Source organism: Ylistrum balloti, unplaced genomic scaffold (assembly GCF_031769215.1).
Source record: "Ylistrum balloti isolate Yb309-2 unplaced genomic scaffold, AGI_CSIRO_Ybal_v1 Utg371444, whole genome shotgun sequence".
NCBI classification, from domain to species: Eukaryota; Metazoa; Mollusca; class Bivalvia; order Pectinida; family Pectinidae; genus Ylistrum; species Ylistrum balloti.
Window position 1 is genome coordinate 168192 of NW_026782757.1, and position 13187 is coordinate 181378.

Below are 13187 nucleotides of genomic sequence, written 5' to 3' on the forward strand. Positions count from 1 at the left end.
CTACAGTGTATCATAGACTACAGTGTATCAAGATAGACTATAGTGTATCAAGGTAGACTACAGTGTATCATAGACTACAGTGTATCAAGATAGACTATAGTGTATCAAGGTAGACTACAGTGTATCAAGGTAGACTATAGTGTATCAAGGTAGACTACAGTGTATCAAAGTATACTACAGGGAATCAAGGCAGACAGCTGGGAATCGATGTAGACCACATTGAGTTTAGGTAGAACCCAGGGAAAATCCCTTTAACCCCTCTCATTATTCGGTATCACGACAATTAAAACCCACACAAAGGTTTTATTTTGTAATCTGACTCCCACACTACAGTGTTAATTACCGAAATCATTCTGTAATACCGTGTCCTAAATATTAAGTAATTAAAACAGATGTTTTGTGTCAAAAGCCAGCACCGTTATTTATCTACTGTATATATCCTTCAATAATACGCAGTTCCCATACAAAGACTTTCTGTCTTTTTCTCCTTTCTGTTTTTCTTTCTTTACTTCCTTGTGTTCTTTTCTTTTCTTTCTTTCTTTTTTCAATTTTCCCTCCTTTCTTAGTTTCTATCTTCTTTCCGTCATTTATCAAAGTTCCGCGGTCACCAGAACCCTTTACGTTGTTGTGTGACCCTATATAACTACACTGTGTGTAGGTGTCGATGTTCTACCCCAGGTGGTAATAAGGGAGTGCTGATTGAGTTAGAACAGAAGTCTTTTTAATGATGAACATCACCTAACCATATACCTCACTAAAAGTTTAATTTATTAATCAAATGTTCCTGTAAGTTAGAAGTGCTTGTTGAATAACAACAGAGACCTGTTTTTAAACACGACAGGAAATTGAAATCACGCACCTGATCGTCGACACACGACGTAAACTTCCGTGACAGTTCCTCATATGGTTTTCATTCAATGCGCAGTGCACGATATCAAATTTCAATTTAACTCAAATTGGTATTAAATTTTTAAATGATTTTGTTATCGTTGTACAAGAACACTTTTTTGATTGAAAATTGACAAATTTTGCATTTTGATACGGTTAAAGCTACGCGTAAGGTAGCTTTGGTGTTGGTGTTAACCTAGGAAATTATTTCCCTTCTTCACAGAGTTAATTCCCTTCGTAACAGATACGTTTGTATTTAACAGCCGAGAGAGGAAACGAATACCCTTCGTGTGATGTTAGCTCGATAACTTTAAAAATATTTTATGTTCACTCTTCAAAATGACATTTTAAAAGATTTTTAATTTGACTGTAAAGGAAAACGACGCCTGTTATTAAGACCCGCACATGTGACGATATGGCGAGTTCGTATCCAGCAAATTTCGTTGGCACGTGATCCGACAGAACTTAATGTATTGTATATAGTGATAGGTTTATATTGCCTTATCTATACACAACTGTTAGTGTGTCTTGGTTGATCTGTGATACATCTCGGGAGAAAGTCGGGGTGTCTATGACTTAGGCGAAGACTGTGGGGGGCGAGTGTTTGTGAGAGAAGAGGTGGTGGGGCAGGGATAACTTAAGACAGAGATGTTCATCAACAGTGGTGTTTGTTTTCTGTCTAGTTAGGCTTGACGCCCCATAAACAGGCAAGTTCGTTTTGAGGGATGCCTCTTTGTTGTACCTTGCGGTTAAATCATTGAATAACATACGGGAGGCCAGACGCACGCCGTCAAAATGAATTGGGGTACTATCTTGTCTAAGGACACAACCACATAAGCAAGCTGGGACAAAAAATCACGTGACAAATAATACATACGTGACTATAAAAGTGAATTCGAATATGATTTTGTGCCTTGTAAGATATAGTTATGGGTGTCACAGGGTCAATGTTGACTAAGGTTATTGAAAATTTTATAATGCAATTAGACCATTGGTCATGAACGCTCAGATTCGATGACATTCTGGCTGATCAGTCTACACGGGTACTCTCGAGTGAAAGTTTTTTTACTATAACATTTTCCGTAATTAAAATTAAAATTGATATCTTGGGATTTAAATTGGGTGGGTGTACCCCCTTAGGGTGTATCACCGGAAATAGCTCTACAATTACCCTGTCAAATCAATGTTATAACGATATGTACTGACCGAAGCATTTAGGTTATAAGATATTTTGAGTGAATGACTGACAACACGTAGATACTCCTCTATCAGCAGACAATAGACATCCTATATTTGGAGACTTAACATGACAAGACCTGTTATATACTTATGCCTTGGCTGGCATTGTTTTGGGGATTTCTGATGACTACTTCTTTCGTTTTCAGTCACCTGTCACTATCATCTAGGTCACATCTGACGGAAATAGCTGATCGCGTTTTTAAAGCCTCGGCGACTGAAAGTACGCGTAGCCTTTGATGGGCTCCTCTCTCGTCTGCTGCAATGTGTAAAGTGTAAAAGGGGACGTCAGTTAAATAAATATAAGGCTATATAGGCGGAGGTCCCAAGTTCGAATCCTGGCGGCAGCATTCACCTTCATTATATTAGTACCGTACACACAAATATCAAACTTCTTTATTTAATGTTCACATTGATAAACTGTAATGAAAATTTAACAATGGAAGCGTTGACAATACTATCCTCTATACAATGGATACGTGTACAGCAATAGTAGGCACACAGAGGTAGGCCCACTTCGTTTGTTTGTAGGTCATGGCGGGTGTCCTTGATTGACTTCCGCGGTCACTGTGTCGAAATGGGTGTATTCGGGCCACGTTACGATTTGTCAGCTAAGTAGCCATTTAAAGAATTCGCACACCAGTGGAGACCAAATCTGGAAGTTTCAACATTAGTATTGCCTCACCTTTAAATACCTTTAATCTGCTAAACAGGTTACGGTAGAAGACGGATCTAAAAATAGACATCGGCCCTACCCTACTGTCTCACAGCGTCTGTCCGCTGGGTGTGTTCAAATCGGTTACATGTTCACACATACTTAAGTATTTTTCAGCGTTGAGAATTTTAACAGTAATAGTCTGTGCCAATAAAACAATCAAATAATCCCGATATTGTAATGTACTGGAATACCGATGGAGGAATCAAACGAAAAGACTGAAAATTCTCTAATCTAAATCTCGCCTCGTATTTATTGAAAGATGGCATTCATGGATTTGATGACAAGCGTACAAACTTTAACCCAAACGATTTCTTCCACGTGAGAAAAAGTGGCAGACTAACATACCTGTATATTGACAATACTGTGTTTCCGATAAAGTTCGTTCCTTGCATCGTTTTAATATCATTTTCCCTTAAAATCATAAATGTAATAGAATGTGGAAATATGGTTAAATTAAAGTTTATATAGAAGTTATCTGCATAAACATATAAGTTAATTGTAGCTATTTATGACCCAAAGAGGAAATATGAAAACACTGATTTTACGATGTACTTTCCATTATCTTCGAAGTTCAAGTCTTCAGTTTTCAATATACAAAACCACTCTGTACAAAATATATTGATACTGAAAGCGGATCCTTGAATTTCGGAGATATATTCCGGACTGGTATGTTATCAAAATTTTCCTTCTAATGAGAAAACGCATCCTCGAAATTATATGGGTTACGATCACATACGATCACTTACGATCACACACGATCACTTACGATCACACACGATCACTTACAATCACACACGATCACTTACGATCACACACGATCACTTACGATCACACACGATCACTTACGATCACACACGATCACTTACAATCAATCAATCAATCAATCAATTCTTTTATTCCTCAACAGTGAGATTTACAAGGAAATATCAAAATTCAAATTTAAGCAAAAGTTCAAAAAGCTCAAAATCTTATCTTTTTACATATATTGTCACTTTGAATCACATCACATACTATGATGAGATGCACCATCTACTTAAACATCACATCTTGCGGTTGTTTTGCGATAAAATGTTTTTGATGCGGTGTCCAGGAACTCAATGCCGTCTCTAAGGAAGAGAAAGTACTGATCGTCAGATTCGAAATATTGTTTAAATGTCGAGCAATACATCCCAAGTAACAGTCTCAGGGAGTGTTCATGGGAGAGGTTATCAATGTAAATACAAATATCCGTTCCATATGAAACAAGGACATGTTCCATGAACTTAGTTCTACTTTCCTGTGTCACAGAACACTTAGATGAGAAATGGAGAATCGGATCAATGTACAGTTCTTTGCATTTTTCACATTCCGATTCTATCCACGTCGGAGTATATGTTAACATTTTTGCAACACATCTTGAAGATTTTGAACACTTTAACTTCCATAGTATATGAGGTGAACAGTAAGTATGGTGAGTATCGTGATATCGTAAAAAGTCACGGTCACAGTGCATTCTTTCTCTTAATAAAGTATCTTCTTTTCGATTGATAGCATCTCTGACTAATTTCTTCCAGGGAAACTTTTGTGGAAAAGTGTACGTTTGAAGATATGGTTGAAGGTACTTCAGAAGATCATAGTTTGATAATATTTTTACGATATCCGGTATGAAGCCAGCTTGATGAGTTGGACTGTTTTCAAGGTACTGATACAAGCGCGACAGAAATATTTGCTTTGAAAGGGTGTTCGTAGGGAGATCGATCAATGAGCGAAGGAATAAAAGTTTCTTTCTGTCTAACTCCGCAGTTATATGATTTTGTGCCTTGTAAGATATAGTTATGGGTGTCACAGGGTCAATGTTGACTAAAGTTATTGAAAATTTTATAATGCAATTAGAACATTGGTCATGAACGCTCAGATTCGATGACATTCTGGCTGATCAGTCTACACGGGTACTCTCGAGTGAAAGGTTTTTTACTATAACATTTTCCGTAATTAAAATTAAAATTGATATCTTGGGATTTAAATTGGGTGGGTGTACCCCCTTAGGGTGTATCACCGGAAATAGCTCTACAATTACCCTGTCAAATCAATGTTATAACGATATGTACTGACCGATCACACACGATCACAAACGATTTCTTCATATTGAATACCCATGATAATTGGTGGTTTGAGTGGGCGGTATAAAAATGCTGAAGGATGGTCATCACGTTATTTACTAAAATTCCCGCTGACCACTTTGTATATATACACACGACACTCACTGGTCCGATTTCCATGTCCAGGTAATGTACTATGATTGTCTCACTTAAATCTCTCACTTAACCTGTCGTGTTATCATATACAATCTATACGGACCAACGACTCGTCTCCTCAGCATATTCTTACAATATTATTCTTCATCTCCGGTGAAATATTCTTCAATATTTATAAATCAGGGAGAAACTTAAACCCTATATCTATACAAATATGTATATTTACAATATAAGATGACACGTTTGTATGTTTACAATTGTGTATACATGTATATTAAAAGAAAATCCTATTTTTTGTTGGATTTTTATCATGGTTACAACACGTTTTAATAGCAATATTTGTACATTTCGTAAGATTATGGCTTAGGTCAAGGAGCCGCCATTGTTTTCGTAATAAAACACGTGCTAGTCGCGAAATATTTCAAGTGCAACTTGTTGTGTGCGGAGGTCTGAGCAAATATCATTCTCAATAATTGAACGTCATAAATATCTCACACTACAGAGCGGACAATCGGTCCCGGTAGGGTACAGATGTAATCTGGTGATTGTGTTTGTAGTGAGAGAGAGCAATGTGATATTTACGATAAGAGCTCGTTAGAGCCATGTATTTATACATCTAGTGAGGCTTTAGTGACATCTGTAATAGGATCATTTGAAGATTGATCGTTTGATTTACCGCACTGAGGACAACTAGAATTGTTTTAAGGCGAGTTTTCCGTGAAGTAAGTGGCAGTTACTTCACTGAATAGCATACGGGGGGCCTAATCTTTTTAAGACTTCTGGTACCGAATTAACGAGGGTAACGCGGACCCCTTTATTATGTAAAGACGGGAAGAAAAAAGTCCGATTTTCGATGAGCAGCACCAGCAGAGGGAAAAGAAAAGATACATGCACAGCTGAAGCCATGCGAAATTGTCATTCTAACCAATATTAGGAAGATCTTTGGTAGAAAATGCGGCGGGCAACCGTAAAGATGACAGGAGCCATATGGTAACAGACATGCTAATGAACAATATACCCACATCCACCCTTCATCCTACCCCGACTCCCACATCCACCCTTCATCCTACCCCGACTATCCCACATCCACCCACATCCACCCTTCATCCTACCCCGACTCCCACATCCACCCTTCATCCTACCCCGACTCCCACATCCACCCACATCCACCCTTCATCCTACCCCGACTATCCCACATCCACCCACATCCACCCTTCATCCTACCCCGACTATCCCACATCCACCCACATCCACCCTTCATCCTACCCCGACTATCCCACATCCACCCACATCCACCCTTCATCCTACCCCAACCACCCATACGTATGTATGTATATCAGCACAAAACATCACTAAAATAGACCGCGAGATGTAGGACATAGATTACAAGGACGAAAACCGGATACGGTTCTATTTTAAACACAAAAACTCACATTTCCGGCAAACTTCTATTCCATACAATATACTGATATGAACGATCTGAACAACTAACAAAATACAAAAAAAAGAACTCATTACTTTTTACATTTCACAAAGACAGTGGATCGTTTTTCAGTTGAAAATTCTACTTTTTTAACAAGATCTAACTATACATGTTTTAAACCCCGACAAAGGTGCATTCGCTTTGGGAGAATTCTGATATACAATCACCTTCCCTGAGTGACCTGTATTTTTTCCGCGCGTTCGTTTCTGATGTGGACAATAGGAGTTGACAGTAAGTTCCGGTGGTAACATAGATATATGATAACATGGACGCTGACACTTGACGGTGTTAATACATGTGTTTTAAGACATTAGATAAAAGGCAACAAACTCGACACATGTTATGTGTACCGTGGAATCACTTCTCCTACATGTAACCTTGTCTTTTAACTCCATCAAAATGCAGACACATCTTACACAAACTGTAAGCGTCAAACCTGTGTTTATACCGATGTGTGTGGGTTTTTTAGAATGGCATCAGAGAAAGAAAGTGATGTCGAAAGCCAATCATATCTACATTTAAATTCATCCGACTTTACAAAAGAATCGTGGAAATGAACTCCACCAAACTTTACCAGAATGAGTTCTTCAACTGATTTCGTCGAATTTCTGACAAAACACGCAATCTGTTTCTTTAGTAGATCGTGTACTGTGTTTACATTGATCATACAGTTTGGTCGGTCAGCTGTCAAATTCACACACACAAAATGAGTCCAGAAGTTGGCAGTCGTCAATACTGGCGTTTTCCTGGTCTTGGACTAAATTGCTTGGTAAAATGTGCCGATCACTGTAAGAGACTATAAAGAACGACTCTGGGTACAATTTTTGTCTATCAGAACACGATGTCATGATGAAATGATGATGTAGAGAACGCTGCTGTGTTAGTTTTTGGATAATATCAGTGACTTTAACTTTTTTTTTTATTCAGTACAATATACAATCGATACATGAATAAAATAAACATACTCTTACAGACACACCCACAAGAACACACTTATATATTCAGAGTGAGACTTTACATATACAAATATATACCCATCAGTATTTACGCTCCTTCACACATATGTACATGCATGCATATACATTTGTAGACATATGTGTCGTACAAGCATTTAAATATACACCAATGTATACATACAAACAGTATACAACATACACATTATATACTCATTTACATTCTTACTCATGTGCACTAACTTACTTAAACATGCTACAAACTGACATGCACGCATAAGCATACATACACTATATATACATAAGCATATACATGTTTATATACTAACAAACAGACCTTACTTACATGTACGCATAAACATACATACAAAATGTACACTATATATATATTAGCACGTACATGTTCGTATACTAACAAACAGACTTTATTTACATGTACGCATAAGCATACATACATTTTATATATATTAGCACGTACATGTTTGTATACTAACAAACAGACTTTATTTACATGTACGCACAAGCATACATACACTATATATATTAGCACGTACATGTTTGTATACTAACAAACAGACTTTATTTACATGTACGCACAAGCATACATACACTCTATATATTAGCACGTACATGTTTGTATATATACATGTACGCACAAGCATACATACACTCTATATATTAGCACGTACATGTTTGTATACTAACAAACAGACTTTATTTACATGTACGCACAAGCATACATACACTATATATATTAGCACGTACATGTTTGTATACTAACAAACAGACTTTATTTACATTTTATATATATTAGCACGTACATGTTTGTATACTAACAAACAGACTTTATTTACATGTACGCACAAGCATACATACACTCTATATATTAGCACGTACATGTTTGTATACTAACAAACAGACTTTATTTACATGTACGCACAAGCATACATACACTATATATATTAGCACGTACATGTTTGTATACTAACAAACAGACTTTATTTACACATACACTCTATATATTAGCACGTACATGTTTGTATACTAACAAACAGACTTTATTTACATGTACGCACAAGCATACATACACTATATATATTAGCACGTACATTTTATGTATACTATCAAACAAACCTTCCATACCAACGTAAGATATATGTGAATGATCATACTGACAGCACACATATGTATTTGTATTCAAGTTCACATGCATGCAAACATGTAGGCACCACCTGATTGTTATAAAGGTATATACATACAGGTATCACACCCATCTATCAATACACACTCAAGCCAGTGGGCTGTGTGGGACATTGTACCTTTTTATGTAAGAATGAAAGAAACGAAGAAACTTCAGGAGAGAAAGAAGATTTGGGAGGAAAGAGAAAGGAGAAAAAAAGTGGTTGGGTCAGATGATAAAACTTGAAGATTGATTATATATGTAAAATATATTGTGAAAGGAGAGTAAAACAATTTCGGCTAATGAAGGATTTACATGTTTGTATACATTTAGACATTTCAAAATAAAAGCACAAACATAAGTATGTAGCAGTTAGTAGAAATAGAAAACTAAGGTGCATATGAAAATTTAATTAAAGATTAATAAGCCTGTCCCATTTTTTCCATTCTTTTTCAAATTTAGATTTAACTGTGTCATCTTTACCATAGGCAACACACTTTTGAACTGTATAGTTATCTTTAATTGTATTTACAAGGGCATTCATATTAAGGGAGCTATGCAGGCATCTCATTTTATAAATATATTGCTTAATTATTATGATAATTTCATTGTTTACTCTATTGCTTGGAAGATTATTCCTAAGAATTAGCCCAAAAATGAAGGACTTTTTGTTCATTGGAAAAGGGATTAACAATGCATCTAATAGTATTTCAAAACTAGACAGTAATTTTTGTACCTCCTGACATTCCCATAATATGTGAGTAGTTGTTTCTGTTTCAGAGTTACAGAGAACACACAAAGGGGAGATAACTACCCTTATTTTAAACAAGAAAGAGTTAGTTGCTAAAAGATGATGGACAACCCTGTACTGGAACCACTGAAGTTTTGTATTGTTCGTTACAATAAACGGTAATTTGTAAAAAAAAAATCCCCCATGTTGGTTTGTCTATATCATTAAATACTGTATTCCACTTTTTAATAACCGATGAAGTCTGATGAGATTGGATCAAAATGTCATAGAACCTTTTAGAACCTTTTTTCATCTCTAAGAACAAGTTCCAGGTTAACAGGAATGTGGGGATAACTTATTTTTAGCTCATGAATATGTATATTATTAATGAGTTTCTTTAGCGACGAAATAAGACTGATATCTTAAAAAGTTTGTATGAGCATGAAGTTTACGAGTAAATTCAGCAAACGTATAGAATGAGCCCGAGTTGTCATCATTAATCAGATCATTTATTACCACAATATTTTTCTCATAAAATTCTTTATAAAAAATAGTTCTTCCCCTATCTTTATTTGACTGTTGTACCAAATAGGTACTCTCAATATCTGTTCATGAAAAACTTTGTCATAATACTTGATATTTAAAACATACCAGGAATTAAAGACGTCCCTCCAAAAATCATTTTTACATTTCTTACTACACATTTCAATATATTCACTACCACAATTTGCAAGAAGATCTCAGTTTATATAAGTTTTTAATATAAATTGCCATTTTTCATTATTGTGGAATAATCTTCGGATCCAAGCAAGTTTTAATGAGTGTATAAAGGCTGTCAGATTAACCATTTTTAACCCCCCATTTGCATAATTTTGCATGATTATCTCCCTTTTAACTTTATCTGGTCTACCATTCCATAAGAAATCAAAAAGTATTGAATTAAGTCTCTTGAGATATGTATTATCCGGATTGGGTAGAGAAATAAATAGATGATTAAACTGAGATATGAGTAACGACTTGATAATATTTATTTTTCCAATAGGAGTTAGTGACCTTCTGCTCCATGATTTTATTAATGACTTCAGTTTGATTAATTTCTTGTCAGAATTCAGTTTTGGTATTTCATGGACATTTACTGATTATCAGACAATATGCTGCATAATGTTATTTCCAAAGTGTTGAAAATTTCAACAAATTTTAAGTCTTTTTTTTAATGATACAATTGTTTTTGTATATCTCATGTAGTAATAAAACACGGAAAATTTATGAACTTTTAATGTGTAATGTCAATAATTGATATCAATTTGCCAAATAGACTGTAGAGGTGAATTTGTCTGTATTCAAATCTAAAAACTTCTCCAACCCTCTAATTTTAGATAAAGAATGCCTTCTGTCCATTGTATGTCAATACCAATGACCACAAAAGACATTCAGGCGACACTACACGTGTGCCCAAATGACAGATTGATGTCCGATGGTCAGTTTGAAGGTCAAAACAGATCGACATATTTGCATGAACGGCCACACCGAAGGTCAGTCATATAAGACAGACGGCTGTTTTTGTGATATGGTCTAAACTTCCTTGCCTGAACACGCCTACATCGATCAGTCTATCAGAAGTTAACGACGTTCACTCACGTCAAGCCCAGGGGCGGTATTGTTAGTGTTTTTAATGACATGATAACGTTTGTATTGATCAGGTGATGATTGATCTGACTGCAGTGACAATATTACAACATATTTATTATCTATTGTTGTAGTTGACCGACATTGGTCATATAAACATGCATCGTTTTTATTACAATGACTCGTCACAGGACAAACTACATAACAGTCTGGTGTTTTATATCAGGCGGGAAATCGACGACGTTGTAAATAAATATTACTGTTTTCTTACACACTTCACCATCTCTCCGCGAGTTCAATGGAAGATTCGTGATAGCTTTTAGGCGGGTTATTCGGCGGTAGGGGGCATTGTGTGACTGAAGGCTACCTCTACGAACATCATACTGGAGGACCAATCGCATGTTATCCTTAGCAATCGGTGTAAAGTGTACTTCCGAATCGCAGTCATATTTTGATAGAAATATTTCTGAGGGGAAAAAATTTTTCAATTTACCGCGTCCGTGTTATCGTCACTGTTAGATAGGAAATCACTACAGGCAAGTTTGTTTTAAAAGTGCCTTATCATAAAATGTTTAAAATAACTTTAAGTTTCATGTAAGGCCCCGACTTCAGTGTAACTATGTAAGGTTGTATCACCTGGGGAATAATTTCTCACCTGAAGGCTCGTGTCCTTATCACCTCATTAGGTTTGCACGAAACTGGTACAGTAATGAACAGTGCACGTAATGATTGTTTGGAATTCATGCGGCTGAGATGGGACGATAACGACAATACGATGTAAAAAGCCTATCAAGTCATTGTACAAATTTTGTTGCAATATTGAAAATATCTAATTAAAAAAACCGTACGAAAGACTCAAAAGTTAATATCACATTTCAGAAGAAATCTAAAGGTAGATGTAGTAAAGCCACCTAAAGAATTCTACATTTTGTAACACCTGGTATCTCTTTCGTCCTTCTAGTACTCGTCAGTCATACCGAGTGTCTAAATCGGCAAAAAAGAAAATGGACGAGAAAGATTCAAATGAGTAGTAGTTAGATATATGGGACTGATGTTCTTACCGAATAGTTCACTATTTTCATAGTTTCCGATATTGGATGACCGTGACCAATAATAACCATGTAACCAGAACATCTGAACCAACTTGATAAACTGTTACATTATAAGTGTTCTCCAACGTCCTCTTCTCTCTTTCTTAATACGCTGTTTTGTACAGTGAATCCGGAACACATCATAGAGTAAAACATGAACACATCGTACAGTGGAACATGAACACACCGTACAGTGAAACATGAACACACCGTACAGTGAAACATGAACACATCGTACAGTGAAACATGAACACACCGTACAGTGAAACATGAACACATCGTACAGTGAAACATGAACACACCGTACAGTGGAACATGAACACACCGTACAGTGGAACATGAACACACCGTACAGTGGAACATGAACACACCGTACAGTGAAACATGAACACATCGTACAGTGAAACATGAACACACCGTACAGTGAAACATGATCACACCGTACAGTGGAACATGAACACATCGTACAGTGAAACATGTACACACCGTACAGTGGAACATGAACACACCGTACAGTGAAACATGAGCACACCGTACAGTGAAACATGAACACCTCTATGCTTATGAGGTAATTTCTTTCATTATTCTGAACATAAAACCTAAACTGTTTATGAAATAAGATATTTGATCACCACAGAAAATACTGATCGGTTCTATTTGTGATTTTTCAATATCAATCAAATCTGCCAATCTCAGCAAATTTTAATCGAGCCATTGGGATAGCGGGAAATCGTCGGGACTTTCCGTCAAGCAAGCGAAGTTTTCCTACAGGAGTCCGAGCTTTGGCAGAATGTATTGCATGAATGAAACGATACGTCTTTTTCAAATCATGGAAGTATACGACGTCATTTGACCACAGCGTCTTAATTATAACAACAACATTTATCTAACCAAACATTTACACATAATTCCCTAACCAAATTTTTGTGTTTAATATATACATGATAATGTCTGTAATGATATGCGAATCGTTCGTCACTAAATGATTGTTAGACAGTAAAATCCAGGTATAAATAGAATTCTCGTCAATTCTTGCGATATGTTGAAA